This window comes from Rattus rattus, chromosome 14, assembly GCF_011064425.1.
Source record: "Rattus rattus isolate New Zealand chromosome 14, Rrattus_CSIRO_v1, whole genome shotgun sequence".
Taxonomy (NCBI): Eukaryota; Metazoa; Chordata; class Mammalia; order Rodentia; family Muridae; genus Rattus; species Rattus rattus.
Window position 1 is genome coordinate 73,171,102 of NC_046167.1, and position 7,436 is coordinate 73,178,537.

The 7,436-nt window shown below is 51.3% G+C and overlaps 1 long non-coding RNA gene across 1 annotated transcript; it reads left to right on the plus strand.

Moving 5' to 3' along the window:
* Window positions 1-2,080: 2,080 nt before the first annotated feature.
* LOC116883809 lies at window positions 2,081-3,423 on the plus strand. The gene is made up of 2 exons (XR_004385792.1): window positions 2,081-2,193; window positions 3,058-3,423. It is a non-coding gene; the product is annotated as an uncharacterized LOC116883809 (long non-coding RNA).
* The last annotated feature ends 4,013 nt before the right edge of the window (window positions 3,424-7,436 follow it).

Genomic DNA, 7,436 nt, shown 5'->3' on the forward strand with positions numbered 1-7,436 from the left:
GGATCTTCGAAGCCAGCTTCTTGGGCCAAATCCTTTTCATAGTTTCTTTCTCTTTTTCCTTCTTCCTACAAACTCCTCTAGCCTCCTCCCTTTCCCCTTTCCCCTCTTCCTCCGGTGCTGGGCTCCTGCTAACTGGGTGTTGCCCACGCTAGGTGTGGGCGCTTCCATTCTGAAGGAGCCGTGTGGGTATGGTGGAGCGTCAGAGCACTCAGGGGCACCTCTCTGACCCAGTCAACTGATAGCAAGCTGCGATATCTTCTGACATGACTGCCGCATCCTCACCAGGGCAGCTACAAGTTCAGGAGCTGTCCATCTGCACGAGTTTGATAATTATCACCAAGTCTTGTAGAGCTCCAGAAAGAGTTACACTTACAAATGCAAACCAAGAAAAGACTGCCTCATGGGAGGCCTGGGAGGGTCCCTAACACGAAACTTCCAGGAGCTCCCAGGGCCAACATAGCTGGTGGTACAGTGATGCTAGCTGAGGAGGTTTTCTTGAGTTTGTATATGGGTTTCTTTTTACTGGGGTCAATCTGCTCAGTGGCCATTCTGACTTTAGCTTCTCCTCCCCCTCCCTGGTTGGGCTGATACCTTTTGACTTAAACCTTGAACCTCCCAATCACATAGTCGATCTTCTCCACACACCCAGCCCTGGCCCTGACCTCATTAGCATAAAAGATGGAAATTCCAGCTCAGACAATGGAGATGTTTCCGCAGCCTGCAGATTCCAAGCCTTTTAGGTAAGGAACCCAGCACCAGGCCAGCCCGATTCTTTTGCACACACCCTTAATTCCAGGTTCAAATTCACTTTCCCTTGGCCAGGTAACACCCCTGGAGTTTGGGAGTAGTGTGTGAACATCTTTGTGGGGGGACTCTGCCCACCACAATCTTTTAGCCAGGTTCGCCTGAAGGGGGCCTGCAGCTTCACAGCATCGATCCCGCAGTGTGGGGTCTGACTTTTTCCGTTTTTGTATATCATCTGTCCCCACCTCACAAGTGTGAACTCTGCAAGGGCATGATGTGGCACCTCACATCTTCCTGGGCACCCTGTTGGTGTCACATGACTCGGGGACAAAGAGAGTTAGAGAACGAGACCTCTAGGGTGCTCAGAGGGTAGGCAGAATGGTGCAGGGTAAGCAGGGACGCTGAGCAGAGAAGGGCAAATGAGTGGGTTCGGGGCCTGAGTGGGCTGCCACGCCCCGAGTTTGGGCTAGGTGCCCATGGGAGGGAGGGGCAGAGAGATGAGCAGGCAAGGCCCTGCTGAACATGCAGGTCTGTACCTGTTAGCTTGCTCACCTGCATGGACTGTCTTTCCTCTCCAACGTGGGGCCAGGATGTCCGCAGCAGCGTGTGGCAGATGGGGGCAGCCATATACTGGAATCAGTCAAGCAGGGCTCAGGTCTCACTCCCGTTGCTTATAGTCATGGCCATGAGTAAGAAATCTCACCTCTCCGTGGCCATCGCCGTGGTTGTTCACTCTACGGTGCTGTCCGACCCACATCGTAGCTTTCACCTGTGTGGAGCCTCCTTGCCGGTCTGCCTTGCAGCAGGTGACACAGATCTTACTCAAGAGCCAGAGATTCACGGATCTCCACGAATGATGCCCTGGTAATAGGAAAGGCCCTATAAAAAGGGGCCAAACTTAAATAGGAAGACTTGGATTTTTGTTTTGTCCTCTCCCCTCTTGCTTGAAATGTCAAATGATCATGGAAGAAGCAGCCACGTGACAGACAAGCTGAGAGTATCCCCAAGGAAAGCCTGCGTGGGAGGTTCCCACAGTACAAGCAATTGTAGCCAATGGCTCTCCAGAGAGTAGATGGGTCTTTTGTGTGTACTGGATACATTTTCTGAGCCTCGCTGTCTACTCTTACCTGGGCTAGGCATTTTGACCACAGTTATGTGCCAAGAACTCCTTTGCCAAAACTGAAGAGTGAGGTCCCTATTTTCCTTGCGTTTACATTTGGAGGGGAGAGAGACAAGGGACTCAGCAGACAGTATTGCTGAATGAAGTTGCAATGACGTGAAGGGGACGTGACAGTTGGCACGTGTGACGTGAGTTGGCGAGCGAGTGAGACACGGATCTTTATGGCGGAACCTTGAGGAAGTGAGCCCTGGGCTGGGGCCTGAGTGTGAGCATGGGCAGTGGGAACAGCGGCCATAAAGAAAGGCCTTGGCACAGAGGAAAATGGGCAGGTCAGGAAACGGGCAATGAACGAAGGGAGAGTGGGAGGTGAGACCAGATGGTGCGTGCATAGTGGATCTGTTTCAGATGCAGACAGGAAGCTACTGGAAGGTTTCTGTGGGGGTGCACGGAGGGGACACTACAACTACCACACCACAGGCACCTAATAAGCGCCCCATAACCAAGAGAGAGGGTGTGTTGAACCTTCCCCTTCTCAGGTTCCAGGGGATCCTCTACTCCCCAGCTCCAGATCGGGAGACCCCTTGGGCTGCCTTTTAAGTCCTCCCCCGGGGCCATTTGCTCCCTCCAGAGCAGACGACTATAATTGCTGCTTTCCACAATGACATAAAAATCTAAAAGGCACAATCAATACAGCGGCACACACATCATGGTTTTCATTGCAACCGATAAAAGAGTAAACAGCAGGGGTGGTGGAGCTCCCGAGGCTGCAGCGGGGTGTGGGGGCTCCCGAGGCTGCGGGGGTGGGGGTGGGGCTCCTGATGCGTGAGGGGTGCCCCTCAGGTTGTGGGGGGGCTCTCGAGGCTGCAGGGGGTGGGGGGACTCCGGAGGCTGCGGGGGTGTTCTGGAGGCTGCAGTGGCGATGGGAGGGTCGAGGGTTGGGGAGGTGGGGGGTTGGGAGGATGAGGGGGTGGATGGATGGGGTGGAAGGATTGGGGGAGTACTGCATTGGTCTCCCAGTCTATCCTTTTCTTTCTGAGATCCTTGTAGAAGTGCTACCCTCCCCAGCCTGGGAATGGCTCCTTCCTTTAAAGTCTGCTGGAAAACAGGCTTTTCTACCTTCCAGAATCAGCAACCTCTGTTTTTAACCTCACTTCTGAATTCTGATCTGTCCCTTGCTTCCCCAAATCATCTAGGTCTCCCCAGACGTACTACGGTTCCAAGTGGCTTCCTAGATGCAGGTCTTAGGACAAGGGTGTCTCCAGAGCTTGGAAACTGGCCTTGACCCTGTTTCCAGCCCAGCCCTTGAGAATCAGCCTCTTCCCCTCCGCGTCCAGCCCGCCACCCACAGCTTGTGTGGCAACGTGCACAGAAACATTCATGTCTCCAGCTCTCGGATCCTCCCGGCGACGACTTCCTCAAACCGGTTACTTAATGAACGTCATCCAATTCCGATTCTGTCTTGCCATAGCCTCATTTGCGAAAGCCAATCTGCTTTATGATTTTAACCTCTGGCTAGAAACTGCTCCCAATTTCATGTCATCCATAAACTTGATGAACGATTAGCTTGCTTCTCTGCAGTCGTTCATTTATCCCACCAGCACTTAGTAGCGCCTACTGGATGTTAGGTGCTGGCTTTACCACTGCGGTGTCTCGAGCAGGTGGCATACCAACCTGTAATGGTTTCTGTCCGTGAGATCTGCTGGCTTCTTTAGAGAGGAAGAAGCTTGAATTTACTTGAAGATGCTGCATGCGGGTTTTATGGCGGGAGAAGAAATGGCCTCCCCTCACGTGCTCATATTCAGGAGCTCGGAGCCTTGCAGCGTCAGGCCTGCAGCCGTCTACAGCTGCGGGCTTTGCTGTCTCCTGAACGCTCATTTCTACCTTAGCTCCATCCCGAGGCTGGGTGGTAGCAAATGGGAAGAAGAGAGTCTGCCTCTCTCTCAACAAAGGCAGCAAAAGTCTGTTTGAGATTTGATGATGGATTACTTACTGGATGGATTACTCACTGTGTCCAGCCAGGACCAGTTAAGGAGCCAGGAGGAATACAAATGTGATTGGTCATGCCTGAGTCATGTGACAGCCCAGCCTGGGGGTGGAGTCAGCCCTGTTTTGATAAAGCTGTAGACCGACAGGAATTCTCAGAGGTGGGCAGACCCCTTAATGCTGAGAAGGATGAGTGTCTGCGGGTCTGCGTCCAATGGGCTGCATCTTCCTAACCTGCTTGGGTACGAGGATGCTGTCCAAGTGCTCTGGAGACAGAAGTGAAGCCCTGAGCCCTCCCTGACCCCATCACGCTTTTTGGTTTTCTGCCTTACTAGACACCAGCAATTCTCTCTAGTCATTTCTCCTATGCCTGCCCTTTTGTCTGTTATGCTCTTCCTGTCCCCAAACCCAACTCTAGCCTTTCCAGAATTTGCTAGGCCCCTGTAGCACTTTCCAGCTGACCTCAGTTTACTGCGCTGTGGTAGCCTTCACCTATTGTCCCCTTCCTTGGAGACATATGGAGTAGTGGGTCACAGAGGGTGGGGCCACACATCTGAGACAGACGGATCAGGTGTTTGGGTTTTGCCGGGGTGTTTGAACCCAGGGAGAGTCGCTTGAAAGAGGAAAACAGCATTAAGGTGAGAACAGGGGTTGACCTTATCTCTCAAATGATCAGAATCCTGGAGGGGGAAGGCAGGGAGGGAGGGGGAAAGCAGGGAGGGAGGGGGGGAGGCAGGGATGGAGCGGAGACTTCCCTCCTCCGCATCAGTGGGTCTGATTGTGCTCCCTAGACACCGCTTCAGGGCTAATCTTGGCTGTCATTGACTACAACTGGAACCAACTAAAGCCCAAGCCTCAGGATGCTCCTGTGAGGGGCGTTCTTTATTTTTCTTTTTAATATTTATTTATTTTATATGCGTGCACTGTAGCTGTCTTCAGACACACCAACAGAGGTGCCCAACACTGCTGAGCCATCTCTCCAGCCCGCCAGAACTTTTAAAAATACCTCCTTCTTAGGGGCTAGAGAAATAGCTCAGCTAAAAGAAGAGCATTGGGCTGGAGAGATGGCTCAGTGGTTAAGAGCACTGACTGCTCTTCCAGAGGTCATGAGTTCAATTCCCAGCAACCACATGGTGGCGCACAACCATCTGTAATGAGATCTGGTGCCCTCTTCTGGCCTGCAGTCACATATGCAGGCAGAATGATATACATAAGATAAATAAATAAATCTTAAAAAAAAAAAAAGAAGAAGAAGAAGAGCATTGACTGGTTTTCTAGAGGGCTCAGGGTCAGTTCCCAGCACCCACATGGCGGTGTACAACTGTCTGCAACTCCAGTTGTAGGGGATGCAATATTCTCTTCTGACTACCATGGGCATCAGACATGCATACAGTGCACAGACATGCAAGCACAACACTATACATACATACATACATACATACATACATACATACATGTATGTAAATAATACATTTTAAAAACACAATGTGCATAAAATAAAAATGGGGAGAGAGAGAGAGAGAGAGAGAGAGAGAGAGAGAGAGAGAGAGAGAACCTCTCCTAGCAAGGAAAGATCCCCCACTGGGTGTAGCACAAGGACAACCCATAGAGCGAGGGGTAGAAGCCCAGACTCCAGAGGCGGCCCACACGGGTGCCCTCGACTCAGTCCCCTCTCCCGTCTGGAGTCTGTATTTTCCACTTGTGCTTTCTTTCCTGCTAAAAATAAACTCAGGCTACTACTCGCTCTACCTGTGCCCTGGTGGGAATTCTTCTCCATTAGGAGCACAGGATGCAGACGGCTGCAGCAGGGGATGGGACAGAGCTCCTGAGGGAGGTGGCGTCTCCTGCTTCCTAACAGCTCTGTGTGGCTCTAAGTGGCGAGGGTGGGAAAAGCAAGGCTGCTTCATTAGAAGGCTGTGCTGTGCACCAGCTAAAGATTCCGAGGGGAAAGGAAACAGGCACAGAAGGGAGAGTGCAGAAGTCTACTCCAGCCCCTAGGAACCTGTACATAGCCTTGACCTTACCCGCCTGCCCTAGATAGGATGAGGGGGTTAAGACAGGGCTGAGGTGGGACTGTCCACCCTGCACCCTGCTCTCTTCTGATGGCTCTGTCCGAGGCTGCCACCCTGGGTTCAGTTGTCTGTTATTTTGGTTTGCTCTATAGCCCAGGCTAGCCCCAAACCCTCAATTCTCCTTTCTCATCTTCTCATGTGCTGATGCCAGGTGTGTATGCCCTGCCTGTCTTAAGTTTCTTTCTTTTTTTGTTTTGAATATATTTTATGTACTTATGTGTAACAATGCTTTTACCTGCATGTGTGTGTGTGTGTGCACCACGTGTGTGCCACTGCCTACAGAAGTGGGAAGGATCAGGTCCCTCGGAATTGGAATGAATGATGGTTGTGAACCACCGTGTGGATTCCACCAACTGAACCCAGGTAGGTCTTCTGCAAGAGCGGCAAGGGCTCTTAACCATCCCTCCAGCCGCCTCTTTACTCTGACTTAAGAGGGTCTCTTTTCTTTCCCCCAGGGGGTCAGCTACAACCTGCACCACCCTGAAAGGCGAGAAGTCTTTCACCCTTTGTCCCCAACAGACATTCCTGTGAGCCCATGGTGCTCTGCCTGGACGGAGGCAGCATGAGGTTGTGAGGTCGAAAGCCTTGTTGCCATGAAGACTTAGGAGTTTCCCTTGGATGGGTCTGTTGTGATTGATTCGGTCTAAGACTCAGCAAACACAGGCCGTTACTCAGCGCACCTGAAAAATGGTACGCGACTTTTCTGTTTGCACAGCCCACCCGTAAGCAGGGCCCAGCTGGGTCCTTCAGCTCCCTCAAGGGGTTCTTGACAGATACTGAGAGAAGAAGGGACGTAGGTAACGTGCTCCGAGAAACTTGGAAAAAACTGCCACACAGAGTGCCACAGAGTGCCACAGAGTGCGTATGGGCCTGGGTTGGTGAGGGCTTGGAATGCGTGTGAGTGCGTGAGTGAGTGAGCGTGTGCGTGCATGTGATCAAGGTTACACGTTTGTTAGTGGAACGGGTGCATGCATGTGTGTGTGCCCATGTGTTTGTGTGTGTGATCTAGCATGTTGCATGTTTCTTAGTAGGGCAAGTAGGAGGTCTCAGGTGATACCTAACTATGAAGCATGGTCCCCAGGGCTGGAGAGATGGCTCAGTGGTTAAGAGCACTGACTGCTCTTCCTGAGGTCCTGAGTTCAATTCCCAGCAACCTATGGTGGCTCACAACCATCTGTAATGGGATCCGATGCCCTCTTCTGGTGTGTCTGAAGACAGCCACAGTGTACTCATATACATAAAGTTAAAAAAAAAATAAGTCTTAAAAAAAAAAAAGAATGGTCCCCAGGACTCCAATAACAGTGGGAGGAGGGATAGTCTTGGGGGGGGGTTGAGTAAAGCACAATGATGTATATGCATGAAAAAGGCATAATGAAATCAAATATTGTGTGTGATACTACATTTTTTGTTTTTTAAATAATATTTATTTATTTAATATATGGCATCAGATTCCATTACAGATGGTTGTGAGCCACCATGTGGTTGCTGGGAATTGAACTCAGGACCTCTGGAAGAGC